The following is a 17,273-nucleotide window of genomic DNA, read 5'->3' as shown; positions in this document are numbered from 1 at the left end:
TTCATGTATCTAGTTTGCCTACCTGATCCCTGGCCTGGCCAGTGGGTTTCCAGGGAGTCTTGGGTCAGACAAAGGGATGGGTAAGGAAGGAAGGTTGTAGAAGGTCTGAATAGTACCCTGGGAATCAATATTTTTCTTTTAAACCAAACCTGGGCCAGAACATTGCCTGGGGAGGTAAAAGCACTCACCACCAAGCCTGACGACTTGAGTCAGATCCTGGGACCCACAGCATAGAGGGAAAGAACGTACTCTCACAAGTTGTCCTGTGACACACATATAAACAGTAAACGTTTTTAAAAGGGACCTAGTTGAGGCATAATTTAGAAACAATACATGCACCCATTTCAGTGAAACCATTTGGTGACCTTAGCAAATGGACATGCAGGTGTGACTATGTCCCCAGTCCTAACAGAATTTTAGCACCCCTACAAGTTATTTCTCTGCAGTCACTGTGATGACGTCAACACGGCCTAGCCCCAGGAGTACCAGGTAACCACCACCAAACCTGCTTCAATGTCACTGTGGCAAATGATATACACTGTGGACCACACAGGTGAGGATGGAGGCTCTGCCATCCATTTCTCTCCAGAGATGGGGCTCACCATTGCAATAGCATCAGACTTTCTGTACTTGTCTCCGACTGGAAATGTGGGAAACACAGCTGCTCTTTTAAAGGCTCTCTTGGCAAAGGTCCTGCATTTCTCTCCTTTGGATTAACATAGTCTCTCATCGTTAGCTTACCCTGGTTAAAGCAAACAGTACAGAATAAAAACCACCTTTCATGTATCTCTGCAGACAGTAACCTATGTCTACATGAGGTGTTCACTGCGGAGAACAACAAAAGAAGTCAAATACCGATTATGGTGACAAATTTTTCATAAAATTATTTAAGTAAACATGAAGTTTTAGTCCTTGATAAATATTCTCTTAGGAAATATATCGCAATGATAAATTAGTTTTGTTATTTAATATTGAGACATATGAATTATTTAATATGGCTAAATATTTTTTAACTGCCATATTCTGTTGTTGAGAATTTTACACTAATGTCTGAGTACATTCATAACCATAAGCTGAAAATACATAAGGAAATTGGAAACTGGATGTTTGGGACTTTTTAATAATTTAAAAAATATTTAATTATTAATAATTTATTTAATTAAATAATTCTGACTATGCCTGAATCTGTTATGAAAGGAAGGGTGACTAGTCCCCCAGTCCTTTCTTCTCACTAAGAGCTTCTTATTAAGGGCCTCCCTGAAGCCTGACGCCATGACTGGAAAAGCACTACCCTAGGAACATCTAGCCTGTCTTCTAATTGTGAGGACACAGGAGAAGAGCTGTTTCCAAAACCCTGAAACACATACCCAGTTATTTTTAAACTTTTATTTATGTATATGTGTGTGACTGCATGTGTGTTCATCTGTGTGTATGTGTGTGTATGTATGTTGATTTTTTTGGTTTGATTTATTATTGCTTTTTTGTTTTGTTTTGCTTTGCTTTGTTTTGTTTTGTTTTTTGTTTTCAAGATAGGGTTTCTCTATGTATTCCTGGATGTCCTGGAACTCACTCTGTATACCAGGCTGGCCTCGAGCTCAGAAGTCCACCTGCCTCTGCCTCCCAAGTGCTGGGATTAAAGGCGTGTGCCACCACCACCCAGCATGTATGTATGTATATGTGTGTATGTTTGTGAGTGTGTGTGTGTGTGTGTGTGTGTGTGTGTGTGTGTGTGTGTGTGTGTGAGTGAGTATATGTTTGTAGGGGGAAATTATATGTGTGTGTCTGGGGGTGGGTGGGTGTATGTCTGTATGTCTGTATGGGTGTATGTGTGGGTGTGGATGTGTGAACACTCTCTCGACAGTGTTTGCAAGTGCCAAGGACACAGAAGGAAGGCTGTCAGGCTTGGCCTCCGACACTTGATTACCCACCCAAGTTTATCTTTTGTTGAAAAAAGAAATGGGATTAGCTGGACACAGTGACACTTGCCAGTAATCCCAGCATCTTGAAGGTGGAGGCAGGGGGTCAGGAATTCAAGAACTTCATCATCTACACAGAATGTTCAAAGCCGTCCTGGGGTGCACGAGACTGGATTTATTAGCAAGACAGGGTTTCTCTATATAACCTTGGTTGTCACAGAGATCTGCCTGTCTCTACCTCCCCTCCAGAGTGCTGGGATTGAAGGCCACCACTGCCCATCGAGACTGTTGTTAAAAAGAAATGAAAGGGAGAGAAATGGAAGGGAAAGGAGAGGAGGGAACATGAAGGAAGGGAAGGGGTGAGGGAAGGAAAAGAGATGGAAGAGGGGAGGGGAGGGGGGAAAGAGAAGAATGAGGGAGGGGAGGGGAGGACAGACGGGGGAAAGGAGGTACGGATGTCATCAGCAAAATAAACTCAAAATGCAACGTCTACATCTGGCCACATACTCGAAAGCACTTTGAAAAGTGCTTGAAAACGGGGGAAAAAAAATACAGTGGTTCATATATCAACAAAATATCATGGTCTTAGAAGCAGTGGTTTAAACAAGATCTTAGCAATGAAGCCCAGGGATATCATTTTAATAGCTCTGATCGCTTGTTGCTGTGTGAATTTCTGAACATCAATAAAAAGAATTGAATGGAAAAGCCAAAACAAATCCTTTCTCAACTTTAGGAATATTTAACAAAACAACCCCCCCTGTCTTATGTAGCCCAGGCTGGCCTTGAGTTTTTGATCTTCCTGCCCCAATTTCTAGAGTTCTGGGATTAAAGGCATTTTCAACACACCCACATAATATTTTACTTTTAAAATAAATATTTTAAGTTTTGAGTTTGTTGTTTGTTTTTCAAGAAAAGGATTTGGAAATACACAATTGACAAGAAGCACCTGTTATACTTCTGAAGACCAGCAGGTGACACTAAAGTACCTCTCCCTGGTCTTCCATGTGGAACATAGAATTAGAAATGTATATACTGTTGCCTAAATACTGATTCATTAACCCTGAACATGTTGTAAAAATTTTCTAAAACAATGTTCAAATGCCATTTAGAGAGATACAGGATTTAAAAAATGTTTAGTGGTTCTCAGCTGTTGAGAAGCATTCAGTGATCTGCTTATAAACTCATTAAATTAGCGGTATGGGTAGCCCAAGTCTCTTCTCTTCTCTCTGCCTCATGCTACGCTTATTTTGTTGAATATTTGCCACTTCCGATATTGAAAACTGACATAGATTTTAGGACTAGAATCTACAGATAATAAATGGTTTATTTTATCTGTATTGCATATCTTTAAAAGTTGAGTACAGGTCTGAGGAGATGGTTTGGTAGGTAAAAAATGCTTACTGTGTATATAAGAGGACTTGAGTCTAAATTCCCAGGACCCATGTGGAAAAAAAAAAAAAGCTGTGTATGGTCTTTCAAGCCTGTAACCCAGGACAGAGTCAGTGTAGACAGGAGAATCACTGGGGCTTGCTGGCTGCCAGCCTAGCTCCAGATTCAGTGAGAGACCCTGTCTCAAGGGAATAAGGCAGAATGACATAGCAGGACACTGGATCTCCTCTCTGGCCTACACACACACACACACACTCACACATATACACACAAACATATACACTCACACATACATACACACTCACACACAAACACACAAATACACACATGCATATACACTCGCACATACACAATACATACACACATATACACACATACATATACACTCACACAAACACACATATACTCACACACACATACACACATATACACTCACACATACATGCACACATACACTCACACACACTCATACACACACATACACACATATATACAAACTCACATATACACAGTCACATACACACACATATACACTCACACATACATACACACAATATACTCACACTCATACACACACACATACACTCTCGAATACACACAAACACACATAACAGGTGTGAAAGATATGCATCTTTGTACATATCATGTGCATACTAAACTAGAAAGTGTTTAAGTAGCTTGACAGTGGTGGTACACACCCTTAATCCCAGTACTAGGGAAGCAAAGGCGGACAGATCTCTGTGAATTCCAGGCCAACCTGGATTCTGAGTGAATTCCAAGACAGCCAGGGCTACACAGAGAAACCCTGTCTCAAAAAAGCAGAAAAAGAAAAAAGAAAATGTTAAAGAAATAAAGTATATAAGTGATATTTATTATTTACTATTTAATAATATTACTGAAAGTAATATTCCTTGTTCCTGACAAAGACATTTTAAGACAATATCAATAATGTTTTAGGCATTACCACCCTTTAGGAAACAATTTGGAAACATGTGTCTGGAACTTGATATATGTGCATTCCAGTTAATGCACTCATTCTATTTCTGGAAGTCTTTAACAAGCTGACATTCCAGAGCCAGGAACAGACCATTATCATCCTATTGTGTGGGATGGCAGACTTTTTTTTCTTTTTTAATTATAGGGGTTGAAGAGAGGGCTCAGTGGTTAAGAGCACTAGCTACTTTTTCACAGAATCTGGGTTTGTTTCCCAGAAGCCACATAGCAGCTCACAACCTTCTGTAACTCTAGTTCCAGGGGAATCCAACACAGGGGATCTTATGGCCTTTGTAGGCTCCCGGCATACAAGTGGTACACACACACACACACACACACACACACACACACACACACACGCACCACAAAGACAAAATGCTCATACACATAAAATAAAAACCTACAGTTATATATTGTTAAGTATAAATATAGGTAATAGAAATACATATTTCTTTTCTTTTTTTGGATGGGGGCAAAGCTTTACTATGTAGCCCTGACTGTTCTAGAACTCACTATGTAGGCAAGGCTGGCCTTGAACTCACAGAGAACCACCAGCCTCTGCTTCCCCAAGTGCTGAGATTAATGGTATGTACCACCATACCATGTGTGTGTGTGTTTCAAAAACTGTAGTTTGATAACTTTAAACAAAAGCAATTAAAGGTATTTTTCTTCCTTTTTTTTTTTTTTTTTTGAGACAGGGTTTCTCTGTGTAGCCCTGGCTGTCCTGGAACTCACTTTGTAGACCAGGCTGGCCTCGAACTCAGAATTCTGCCTGCCTCTGCCTCCGGAGTGCTGGGATTAAAGGCGTGTGCCACCACGCCTTTAGGTATTTTTCTAAGTTATCCAAGCATATCAATAACTTTTTGTATATTGTGTCATTTTCTGTTGTAAATCAACCTCTAAGATTTTAAAGCTTAATATGCACTGTTAAGTTTTTCCCCTTAAACAACTACATGTAAGAAACTTACTAGAGACAACATACCAGCACTTCAATAGAGCATTTTTCTTCTCACGATATGTGAATGGCATGTCTTTCTGAGGAGAACAGTTGCATCCTTTGAAGAAGGCTCTTAGTGCTGGGGGTCAGTTTTCTACGGATAAGGAGCCAGGGAGCGGATGGCATCCTGCTAAAGACAGGATGGGAAACACCACAGTAACAGAGTGCTTGCCTAACATGTGCAAAGCTATGGGTTTAGGTGTGCTTGTGTGCATGCATGCATGCATGCATACATGTGTGTGCACATGTTAAACATTGGGAAATCTTACATTCAGTATCTCAGAGAAGCTTCCTGAAAAAAGAAAAAAAAACAGTATTGTACAGGCAAAATTGTTAAGCTTGTTTTGTTATTTATTTTGTGTGCATGGGTGTTTAGCCTGTGTGCATATCATGTGAGGTACCTGGTGGCTTCAGAGGCCAGAGGAGGTCATTAGATTCCCTGGTTTGGAGTTATAGAGTAAGCCACCACGTGGGTGCTGGGAATTGAACCGGGGTCCTCTGGAAGAGCAATCAGTGTTCTTACCTGCTGAACCATCTCTCCAGCATATATTATTTTTAATTATGTGTGTGCATGAGGTAAGACTGTGCACTGTGTGCATGTGAGTATTAGTGTCCAAGGTTCGAGACATCAGATCCCACATCCAGCCTGTCTCAGGGAGCTGGAGTTGCAAGCAACTGCAAGCTGTTCCAGTTGATGCTGGGAACTAACCCAGATCTTCTTCAAGAGCAATACATGCTCTTAACTTCTGAGCTACCTCTCCAGCCCTGAAAGGACTTTTATTTTTGTAAATTGCCACTTCATTTGGGTAAGGTGGTGCATGGCTTTAATCCTAGCACAGATGAAGCAGGGACAAGTAGGTCTCTATAGCTCTCTGTAGGCTTTTATTTTTCAAAAGCTACTTAATAAGGGTTCTTTAACCCTTTAATGATTTAGCCTACCTTCTAGCCCACCACCCACCAGAGGTAGTGGACAGGAAAGGTAAACAGGGCAGAGGAGGATGTGGACCTGTTTAGAAATAGTTCATTGAGGCTATTCCAGTCTTCATTGTCAGGATAGCAGCAGTTCACACAGTGAACTTGATCCACTTGCAGGCAATAGCTGTTCAATCTAGAAGAAATCGAAAGGCTCTTCCAATCCCCCCGAGTCCAAGAAAGTGGCAAGAAGCTGCCGGAGCACCACCAGAAGCTCTTTGGTGGTGTTTCTCTCTACACAGTCACGACAAAACAATGATCATTGAAGAAGGCAAGGTGAACCAATGCCACAGCATCGTCAGCGAAGACCAAAGTATGGCAAGGCCACACTGTATCAGCCACTGTCTGTTGGGTTATATTTACACCCTTTCCAAACATCATGTGTTCTCTCAAGCATCTTCCCTAGCAAAAGAGCACACACCCTTTTTTCAGGCAGCTTCCAGGAAAACACCACATTTCTGTTCTCAGTAAAACATTCTCCCACGTGTCTGCTTCAGCAAAAAACCCTCTCATAAGACAGTTTCCAGAAAAACATTACATGACACAACTGAGTCTCCAAAGAAACCAGAAATTTCCACTTCAAATCTCTGTGAATTCAAGGCCAGCTAAAGCTACATAGTGAGATTCTGTTTTAAAAGGTAAGAAAGTAAATAAATAAATTAATTTTTCTTATTTTTTGTTTGTTTAAAAGATAGATTTATTTATTTTATTATATGTAAGTACACTGTAGCTGTGTTCAGACACTTTTTCTTCACTCTCTGGCCCTGCCTGCTCCCGCCCCACTCACTCTGGCCCAAAGATTTATTTATTTATCATATGTAAGTACACTGTAGCTGTCTTCAGACACATCAGAAGAGGGCATCAGATCTCATTATGGGTGGTTGGGAGCCACCATGTGGTTGCTGGGATTTGAACTCAGGACCTCCAGAAAGAGCAGTCAGTGCTCTTAACCACTGAGCCATCTCTCCAGCCATGTTTGTTTGTTTTTGATTTTCAAGATGGTGTTTCTCTGTCTAGCCCTGGTTCTCCTGGAACTCACTCTGTAGATCAGGCTGGCCTCACATTCAGAGATCCCTTTGCCTCTGCCTCCCAAGTGCTGGGATTAGAGGCATGTGCCATTACTGCCCTGCTGACAAATCACTTTTTAGAAGAAAAATCTAAAGATTTTATGTAAAGATTTCTAAAACTCTAAAAAGATACCAGAAAAGGGAATGTGAAACAAAAACTACTGGGAAATAAGAACCCTCTGAGAGCTATTGAGGTTGTCGCTCTCTGGTGCCTGTACTTATAGGAGAGGGCTGGCTTCATGGAGGGAATCAACAGACCTGTAAATCCAACTGAAAGCTCAGAGACAATGCCAGCAGGGCCCATCAATCAAAACCATCTTCTCCTGGCAGACTTCCCATAATGATGTCATAATCTTTTCTCTCCCTTTAAGGCTAATCAGAAGTTTGATCAGCATTAGAATGGGCCTACACATCCAAACCTTAGCCAGAAGAGATGGCTTCCTAGGAGCACTTACTAACATTTATAACCAAGTCTTTGGCAAGTGATGGATTTTGCAACATACCTCTTCAGTGTGATACTTAGGTTTGTGTTGCTCCATAGTAAGCAGAAAAGAAGGGATGGGGATAATTCTCTCTCTCTCTCTCTCTCTCTCTCTATCTCTATCTCTTGGGGTGTTGATGGTGGGCAAGGGGGGAGGGGGTGATAAAAGAGCTTCATTTGCCCAGGCTGGTCTCAAACTCACTGTGCAGCTAAGTGAGGCTGGTTTTGAACTCCGGACTCTCCTTGCTCTACCTCCCAAGTACTGGCACTCCAACAAGTACAGACCTGGGTATTTGTTTATTTTTAATTTAACTCTTCCCATACTCTGTCCCCTTTCCTTAAATCTTCTTTTGTCTATGGACCCCGTGTCTCAGAGCTCCTGCTTGGTAAGTCATTCTCTTAGCATAGTAATGTGACCACATCCCATGGCTGTGATTTTCTTTCAGCTGCCAGCATACTGTCTTTTGCTTCTTTGTTTAGCTTAATGATGAATTTACTTCTTGTTGTTGTTTTGTAAGGCTGTCTTTTTATGCATCCTAGGCTGGCCTTAAAATCATGATCCCACTGCCTCAACCATCCAAGTTCTGGGATTAAAGGCATATACCACCACTGCCACCAAAAAGTAGGTTTACCTTTTAGTCACTGTCTTAGTCAGGGTTTCTATTCCTGTACAAAACATCAGAACCAAGAAGCAAGTTGGGTAGGAAAGGGTTTATTCAGCTTACACTTCCACATTGCTGTTCATGACCAAAGGAAGTCAGGACAGGAACTCACACAAAAAAAGAAAGTTAGCTGAGTATGCCTCTAGCCAGCAAACATAGTTCTCTATGGTTTCTGCTGTACTTCTTCAGCTATAAAGTGAGTTCCTTGGTCAGAGATAATGGAACATCAAACAGGTCTGTATGACCAGCCATTTTTAGTGAACCCTGGCCTAAAGATTTCAGAAAAAACTAAAAGCCATCAGCACTATCATAGCATTCCTTCTGTAATGGTTTGTATATGCTCAGCCCAGGGAGCGGTACTATGAGAAGGTGTGACCCTGTTGGAGTAGGTTTGCTACTGTGGGTGTGGACTTTAAGACCCTCATCCTAGCTGCCTGGAAATCAGTATTTTGCTAGCAGCCTTCAGAGGAAGATGTAGAACTCTCAGCTCCTCCTGCACTATGCCTGCCTGGATGCTGACATGTTCCTGCCTTGATGATAATGGACTGAACCTCAGAACCTGTAAGCCAGCCCTAATTAAATACTGTCCTTATAAGAGTTGCCTTGGTCATGGTGTCTGTTCACAGCAGAAAAGAAAACCCTAACTAAAACATCTTTTTCCCCTTTAGCACATGTCACTCAGCACACTAAATGTACTACCAGACTTGTTTACCATCTGTCCCTCAATACAAAATATAAGCTCTATGCATGCAGAGATCAATGTCTGCCTTTTTCTGTGTCACTTCTGCAGTTTCTGGAACATGTACTGATATATATCAGGTAGTCAATAATTATTCTTTGGATTTCATATCAAGTTGACAAAAGCATTTTATTTTTCCATAGTACAATCCCTCGATACTCTTCCCAGATTGACAAGATGGCACTAAATTACAGAGATGACTCACAATTCTGTATTAATGCTTCAGCCCTTTTAGCAACAAGCAGCAAGTTCTTGATGCTAGGAGAGTAAGACAGAAGGAGCTAGAAAAACAGGGGGGATCCAATGCACAGTCAAAGATTCCACAAGTTCATTTAGAAGTCAATTGATTGGACCTCCTTAAGTTACTTTCAGAGCACTGCTGGGTACAAAGGGGAAACTTCAGAAAAGCCTGAGAAGACTGCAAGGTGCCAGAACCTGAAACCAGATCTGCCCCATGAGAAAGGCTAGGCCTGGAAGGACAGGAACAGGTCCTTTGAATGCCAAGGGCATTCAGTGCATCTGAGGATATGTTGTACTGAAGACAGGGACATCAGAGAGGGTTATAGAGGGCCCAGAGGAAATGATGTAACTCTGTGAGGAAGTAGACATCAAGCACTCACTATCTAAGAGTGACGATAATTAGAAGATAAGCTTGTCAAAAACACCAAAAAGAGACATAAAGAGAGGATGCTAAGTATGTAGCTCAGTTGGTAGAGTGCTTGCCTAGCATGTATGAGACTCAGAATACAGTCCCCATCCCTGCATTTAACAGGCATGTTAAATGCACACCTAAAATCCAACACTTGGGAGTTAAAGACAGGAGGATCCAAAGTTCAAGAACATCTTTAGCTACATAGTGAGTTTAAGGCCAGCTTGGGATACACGGAACCCTAACAAAAACCAAAAACAAACAGAACAAAAATATATGAGGATGAGCTAGAGGATATGGAAAATTGTTATATATAAAGTTTATATATGTGATAAATAACTCATAATGAGAATATTTTAAAAGTTGTTCCAAAACTACATATATTTATATGTGTTACAGTTTTACTGCTGAGAACAGACACCATGACCAAGGCAACTCTTAGAAGGACAACATTTAATTGGGCTGGCTTACAGGTTCAGAGGTTCAGTCCATTATCATCAAGGCAAGAACATGTCAGCATCAAGGCAGGCAGAGCTGAGAGTTCTACATCTTCATCTGAGGGCTGTTAATGGAAGACTGACTTCCAGGCAGCTAGGATGAAAGTCTTAAAGCCCATGCCAACAGTGACACATCTACTCCAACAAGGCCACACCTCCAAATAGTGCCACTCCTTAGGCCAAGCATATTCAAACCATGGCAGTATGTGTATGCAATATATGCATGTGTATGTATGTATGTATGTATGTATGTATATGTGTCTATATGCAAGGGGGTGTAGTAAAGAAACTACAAAATGGCTACTCTGTTATTAGGGTGGAAGGTTTTTTTTTTTTTTTTTTTTTTTTTTGTCCTGGTGCTGGTATTTTATTTCTTTGTGTACATTAGGCCATGAATTCGTATGGAATGGGCTCCAACAGCTCAGGCTCTTTTCCGTTAGTCCTCACAAAGTGTGCTTCTCTGGGTGGCACAGGCTGGTGCTTCAGCTGCACCCAGGTGCCCTTCTCTTTGGCTTCCTTTTTCTTCTGGTCCTTCTCCTTCACCTGCTTCAGGAAGCTGTCTCTGCTCTTTGAGTGCTTGATATGCTCAATCCATACGTTGATCCTCTTGGCCAGAATTTTGCCCTTAACCTGCTTGTTAACAATGATGCCCACGGCATGCTGGGTGACATTGTAGACTCTTCCGGTTTTGCCGTGGTAGCACTTATGGGGCATTCCTTTTTGAACAGTGCCCGCTCCCTTGATGTCTACAATATCACCCTTCTTGTAGATTCGCACGTATGTGGCCAAAGGAACAATGCCATGTTTCCTAAAAGGCCTAGAGAACATGTACCAGGTGCCTCTCCTCTTTCTCTTTGTGTTCGTCATTTTGGCAAGTTACTGGAAGATGGCTGCGGCGGCAGGGTGGAAGGTTTTATTGTGAGTAAGAGAGAGACAGCATCCAGAGGTTTCTGGAAGAGTCCAGAGCAGAGAAAATAAAAAACCAGACTGGACATGGCTAGGGCTAGGAAAGTGGGGCATGGAAAGATATGAGGTACAAAGTGGGTGAGTAGCTGTGGGGAGGGAAGTCTGTGAGCTAGAGCAGGCCTGGGAGTATAGGAAAGAAGTGGTGGGGCTGGTGAATAGGGACTACAGGAGCCTGGAGGCTAGAATGGACTTCGATGTGCTGATAGGCACCACAGTTATATGTCATTGGAGAGCCATATATTTCTTCTGCCAGAGGCGAGGAAAGTGATTCCTTTTGTCAGTTAGAAAAAAGTTCCTGGGGAATGTTGGCTTTTAACAAACCACCAGAAATCCTTCTATAGTCCATTTTGAGCTCAGTTCTGCATACATGCATTTCCCAAGACCTAATCAAACACGCTCATTTCTACACCAGAAGAAAAATGAGCACAAACCTGAACTGTCATTAAAGCAACAACAGTGATGTTATCCACATTAGGGGTAGCCTATCAATCAAAGCCATTGTGAGGTTTCGCCACACAGTACCAGCAAGGCTGATACAAGAGAGACTGTCAGGGTCTGAGGGTGGACCTCAGTGCTCATCTAGCATGCATGAGATCTTTAGTTTCATCCCCAGTAGGGGCAGAGAGAAAGAGAGGACAGGAGAGAGGAAGAGACAGACAGACAGACAATCATGATTAGGAGCTAGGCATAGTGGCTCACATCTTTCATCTCAGCACTCTAGAGACAGAGGCAGTAGATCTTTGTGAGTTTGAGGCCAACCTGCTCTACATATAAAGTTCCAGACCAGCCAGGACTGTACATAGTGAGGCCCTGTTCAACAGAAAAAAAAAAAAAAAACCAAACCAAATCAACCAACCAAAACAAAAAAGCAAAAACAAACAAAAAACCCACCTAATATACTGCTGGTACAATATTCTATTAGGACAGATACACCATTAAATTATTTTACAATTATTTAAACTCTCAGGTGCACTGTTCAAACAGAAATGCCCAAGAAGACCCACAAGAGCATCGTTTGTAACATCTTAACCCAGAGCCAAGCCAGATGTCCAGCAGATGGATGGACACATGTGCTGGGAGTGCCACTCATTGGAATCCTGCTCAGCCATGAACCAAGTCTTGCTCTGCACTATAAAAAGACCTTCATGAGCATCCTGGTGAGCAACAGGTGCCAGAGACAGAAGAATGAGCATGCTGTGATTCTACACATATCATGTGGTCAAAGGTTGCTGGGATTAGTGCCTCTTAGGGGAACTAACCTGTGCAAAAGGGGTAAGAAGATACTGGGCAGGGCGAGGGGTTTCTGGGCTCATCTGATAGCTTATCTCTAGATTTGGATGATAAAGTGTTCTCATTTTGTGAAAAATATCTTCAAGCTATGCATTCTACTCTTCTATACACAAGGTATATACTAATAGAATACTATTTTTTTATTTAAAGAGAAAGAAAACAGAGCCATCCTTAAGCAGTGCATTGTAAATAGCAAGACTCAGATGCCAGGAAGAAGATGCAGGAATGAAAAGTAGCTTCAGGCAAAAGTGACCCACAAGAGTTCCGAAGTACCATAGCCCAGGGAAAATGACACCACACGGGAGAACGGAGCAAATGGCGTTAGCAAGACAACCAGCTCGGTCGTAGAGCTGCGTCTACCATCTACTGCTCTATCCCTGTCCCTCAACAGCACAGCTTGGATCTCAGCTACCTTGGTTGCAAAATAGAAATAATATCGAGCTCCCAAGATTTGTCTGATATGGAGAATGAGTTTACCAAGCATTAGCTATGGCAATAGTCACTTCAACAGAAGTGTTGGTCCCATGAACAATATGGAAACCCATAAACACAGAACAGGAGTCAAAGGTAAAGCTGAAGACACATTAAGAGGAGCTCAAGTATGTTTCTGATTCCTGGACTTACGATGCTCCAAGTTTAGGACAGAGACTCAGCAAAGGTATCAGGACAGAGGAGAGGATGGGGAAAGAAGCATGCCAAGACAAGAAAAATTATTATGTTTCATATTTATGGGCAACTCACAGGAGCATAAGAAATAATAAGCAGTTGCTGTGTTAGGTTTGGAGTTGGTTTGTCATGTTATGTTGGGTGGTTAATGTTGTCAGCTTGACAGAATCACCTGGAAGATGGGCCCCTGGCTGTGCTTGTGGGGTACTGTCTTGATTGTGTTCCACTGAGGTGAAAGAAGCTGCCCACTTTGGGTGGCATCATTCCCTGGCTGGGAACCTGGATCATACAAATGGAGAGAAGAAGCTAAGCCATGGCATGCATTCTCTGCTCACTCTTCTGACTGTGGACATAACACGACCAGCTGCTTCAAGCTCCTGCCTTGCTGTGATGAACTGGACCTTGAAAGTGTCGGCTAAAACAAACCCAGTCTCCCTTAAGATGCCTTTTGCCAGGGTGCTTTATCTAAGCAACAGAAAGGTAAGACAGCTTCCATAGTTAACTGCCATCAAAATGAGCAGCTTCCAGTGAGCAGCTGCTAAGGAAAATTCAGCACATGTGCAATGGCTGTGAGTCAGGGAGGAGGAGAGGTTGGGGTGAGAGGGCAGAACAGTGAAGAAGAACTGAACATTCGAAGCTGGAAGAAGTGCAGCAAGTGTTGGCTGGCGGCCCTAAGTCCTGTACTGTATCAGACTGGTGCCTGATATACTGGTGAACTTTGCAAGGAGATTTCCAGCACAATGTGGAAAGTACGGGTTGCCACATTGTTACTGCCCATGATACGATAAAGGAGAGAGATGTGCTAAAGAAAGAACTGCCGTGCTACTGTGATCAGTACCTGACAAGAATCAACTTAAGGGAGGAAAGGTTTGGGCTCCTTCTGGCTTACATCTGAGGGGATACAGTCTATCACGTAGGGGAAAGCAGGGTGACAGGTGGCTCCACAGTGGCAGGAGCACTCATCTAGCACTCTTTACCTCTTCACATCTTGCCAGAGCAGGAAGTAGAAAGTGGACAGGAAGTGAGGCTGAGCCAAAATAATTCTCAAGGACTACCCTAAAGTAACCCATTTCCTCCAATGAGCCTCCATTTCATAAATGCCCTTCCAAAACTGTCACTCACTGGGATCCAGGCACCCAAACACGTGAGCCTATGGGAGACATTCCATATTCAGATCACATATTGTGCTAAATGAAACAAGCCAGTCACAGAGGGGAAAATATTCTGTGACCCCACTCACAAGATCACCTGCAGGAATCGAGTCTATTGAGAGAAAGTAGGTGAAGATTGGGGGTTGCAGGGTCTGGGGAGGAAAAAGAAATGAGTTAATATTTAAGGATTCATTCATTTATTTTATGTGTATATGTTTGTGCCTGTATGGATTTATATGCACCATGTACCCAAAGGAGCCTGCGGGGGCCAGAAGAGAGCATTAGATTCTCTAGAGCTGGAGTTATAGATGGTTGTGAGCCACCAACTGGGTGCTGAGAACCAAACTCTGGTCCTTAGGGCTCTTAACCACTCATGAACCACTTCTTCAGCTCATGGTATGGTTTTTGGTTTTGTGTGTGTGTGTGTGTGTGTGTGTGTGTGTGTGTGTGTGTGTGTGTGTGTGTTTTTTTCCGAGACAGGGTTTCTCTTTGTAGCCCTGGCTGTCCTGGAACTCACTCTGTAGACCAGGCTGGCCTTGAACTCAGAAATCCACCTGCCTCTGCCTCCCAAGTGCTGGGATTAAAGGCATGCGCCACTACCTACCCAGCTCATGGTATGTTTTTTTTTTTTTAAAGATTTATTTATTTATTACATGTAAGTACACTGTAGCTGTCTTCAGACACACCAGAAGAGGGCGTCAGATCTCGTTACAGATGGTTGTGAGCCACCATGTGGTTGCTGGGATTTGAACTCTGGACCTTCGGAAGAGCGGTCGGGTGCTCTTACCCACTGAGCCATCTCACCAGCCCCTCATGGTATGTTTTAATGGACACTAAATTTTGGTTTTATAACACGCAAGTTTTAAGATAGGTGGTAGTAATGGATACACAATACGAATATACTTAATATCACTGAGCTATGCTTGAAATAGTTAATATTTTATTATGTACATATTACTACAATTTAAGAAGTTAAAATTTGATAGAAATAGCAGGAACACACATGTAAGTGGTGTGATGGCTTGAATACAGAGAGAGAGCTGGGACGAGAAAGGGTTACAGACACAGCTGTATGGGCAAGTAGACCCAGATTATAAAAGGGTGTGTGTGTGTGTGTGTGTGTGTGTGTGTGTGTGTGTGTGTGTGTGTCACAGTGAAGTGTGCACTAGATACTATGCATTGTAGAAGCAAGACGGAGGCCCACCGAAATGGCTGCAACACAGAGAATCAAAAACCCATGTTGCTGTTTCTGCAGTCCTATAGGCTGGATCACAGCCTTCTACACAGCCAACTCTACTCTACCAGCTAGCCTCCCATGGCCAAAGAAGAAACTGGAAAGTCTTGGAGGTTAGATGATGTGGGGAACAAAGACATGGGATCTCAAAGAGGAATGTCTGAGAAAGGAGATAGGGAAAGGGAGAATACGTGTAATGATCCCAAGACTGGAACTTTCTAGACACGGCTCACTTGGTGGGTGCAGGCCCTAAGAGCTGCAGGCCAGCCTCATTTCCCATTTGTCTCTGTTCTCTGATCCTCCAAGATGAATCCATCAGAGCCATGAGCACCTTTCCCCTCTGATAAGGCCTGGTCACCATACCTTCTTGACCCTGATGGAGTGTGTGTGTTAGTTAGTTATATCACAGAATATCTGACAGAAGCAGCTTAAGGGAAGAAGGACTTTATTTGACTCACAGTGTGAGAGGGTATGGTTCACCATAGTGGGAGAGACATGCTGGGATTCAGGGTGGCAGGAGTGTTCAAAAAGTACTCCTTACACGTCAGAAAGCAGAGAGCACTAAGGCCAGGCATGAGGCTAGCCACCAGCACAGGGACATTCAGCTCTTCTATCAGCTCAGCCCCAACATCCCAAAGCAACACCACCAGCCAGAGACCAGGTGTCCCACCCAACACATGGGCCTGCGGAGGACATTTCATGTTGAAGCCTGTCTGAACTGCGAGCCAAAGTAAATCCTTCCCTTAAGTTGCTTCTGTGAGTTATCTGGTCTTAGTGATAAGAAGAGTGGCTGACACACTTCTCCTTGCCTTCAGTGGTGTTCTCATGGCAACCCGTTTCTCATTGTCCCTAGCAGCCAGAGTCAATCCTGCACTGTACTTTCACTGTATATAATTCCCTCTTAGCCTCCCTACCCAGACCAGGGAGACCTGGAGAGGACAGGGTGGAAGATAAACCATGGAGGGGCAAAGAATCACAAATGATTTTCTCGTTATCTTGTGGAATTTATTGTGAAACAAGACAACATTGTCTGCTGACCTTAAGCAAATGTCTGGCAAAAATATCCATGGGCCAGGGAGATGCTCATCGGGTAAAGGGGCTTGCTGCCAACCTTCATGGCCTGAGTTTTATTTCAGGGACCCATGTGATGGGTCTCTTGCAAGTTGTCATCTCACCTCCATGAAATAAATAAATAAATGTAAGTTTTTTTTTTTTTAATTTAAATGTATCAGTCATGAGCAGGGAAATAGTTCAGTGAATAAAGGCACCGGTTGCTAAGCTTGACAGCCTGATCTCAATCCAGGATTGGATCCGCATGATGGAAGGGAGAGAATGGACTACCACAATTTATCCTCTGACCCATGCCTACTGTGGTGTACCTGCATGTGTGTGCACGTGTGCACGCATGTGCACACACAAACACAAATCAGTGATGTTTTTAAATTATTCCTTTAGTTATACAAAAATTATAAACAAACTTACAGAATATATTAATTTTTTAGTGTATTTCACAGTTCTTTGTTTTACACACATACACACACACATGCATACACACACAATTTTATTTTATGCATTTGGGTATTTTGCCTGCATGTATTTCTATG

The 17,273-nt window shown here is 42.6% G+C and overlaps 1 pseudogene; it reads right to left on the bottom strand.

The window, feature by feature from the left end:
• Positions 1–10,746: 10,746 nt before the first annotated feature.
• On the bottom strand, positions 10,747–11,229 carry Gm5445 (annotated as a pseudogene).
• Between the last annotated feature and the right edge of the window lie 6,044 nt (positions 11,230–17,273).

Source organism: Mus musculus, chromosome 13 (genome assembly GCF_000001635.26).
Source record: "Mus musculus strain C57BL/6J chromosome 13, GRCm38.p6 C57BL/6J".
In the NCBI taxonomy this organism is placed as follows: Eukaryota; Metazoa; Chordata; class Mammalia; order Rodentia; family Muridae; genus Mus; species Mus musculus.
This window is presented reverse-complemented; position numbering and strand designations above follow the sequence as displayed.